The following is a 1,040-nucleotide window of genomic DNA, read 5'->3' as shown; positions in this document are numbered from 1 at the left end:
AAGGAAGAGAGCATTAGGTCTGCAACTCAGTGTAAATAAAGAATACACACAAAACCTGGCATAAACACATTTCTCCTGTTTTTCTTCCTGCTCCTTAGCAATTTCTTAACTTAAAACCTGTTTTAACATGTTTCTGGTAACATCATCTTGAATGTTTTTGCCACAAATAAGTACAATTCACAACATTGATGTAGAGCAGGGGTGTCAAACTCAATCAGACAAGGGGGCAAAATCCAAAACACACCTTAGGTCACGGGCCGAACAGGATAAACATTTATTGAACACTGAAAAACTACATTTTTAAAACTTTAAAACCGTAACTTTTTAACATAATTATGAACTAGATATATAGCGTTACCTCCAATAACGCTAGTGTGAATGCTGTAAGCTGAATTTGGTTGCTAAAGATGCCAGTGCTGATAGATGAACATGCTGAAATTGATAGCTAAAAACACTAAAGCTGATGGCTGAAAACACTGAAGATAAGAGTTGAAAATGCTGAAGCTGGTGGTCAGCTGAAACATTAGCTCAATGCCAAATTGTCCTAAAAACTTTCAAAAAAAAAAAGACAACCTAGGTTAGTTAAAACAGCTAGCATGTTACTGAAGAAATGGCTAAACTTCAAAATAGCCTTAAAAACTGAGAAAAGTCTGAGCCAAAACAACTAGCATGTAGCTGAAATATTAGTCAAACTCCAATATGGACAAAAGAAACACAAAAAAGGCCTAAATTAGCCAAAACAGCTTGCATGTAATTATTAGCCTAACTCTATAACAGTCTAAAAAACTTTTTTTTAAAACTGTAATTAGCCAAAATAGCTAGCATGTAGCTGAAACATTAGCTAAACTACTAAACAGACTCAAAAACTTAACAAAGCAGAAATTAGCCAAAACCACTAGCAGAATGTCAATTTTTAAAACTTTTAAACCATAACTTTTTAACATAATTATGAATAATAAAGAGGCAGGAATATTATTCTTGAATAAATCAACTTAAACCTTAAATAACTTTCAATATTTTACTCTCCATAAAAATATATT

The 1,040-nt window shown here is 32.4% G+C and overlaps 1 protein-coding gene across 2 annotated transcripts in view; it reads right to left on the bottom strand.

The window, feature by feature from the left end:
* The window catches only part of atp10d (ATPase phospholipid transporting 10D), a gene marked incomplete in the record, with an annotated part of 37,533 nt that overhangs the window by 5,667 nt on the left and 30,826 nt on the right, over positions 1 to 1,040 (bottom strand).

This window comes from Oryzias melastigma, linkage group LG22 (genome assembly GCF_002922805.2).
Source record: "Oryzias melastigma strain HK-1 linkage group LG22, ASM292280v2, whole genome shotgun sequence".
Classification (NCBI taxonomy): domain Eukaryota; kingdom Metazoa; phylum Chordata; class Actinopteri; order Beloniformes; family Adrianichthyidae; genus Oryzias; species Oryzias melastigma.
The sequence above is the reverse complement of the archived record's forward strand: the minus strand, read 5'-3'. Positions and strand labels throughout refer to the sequence as shown.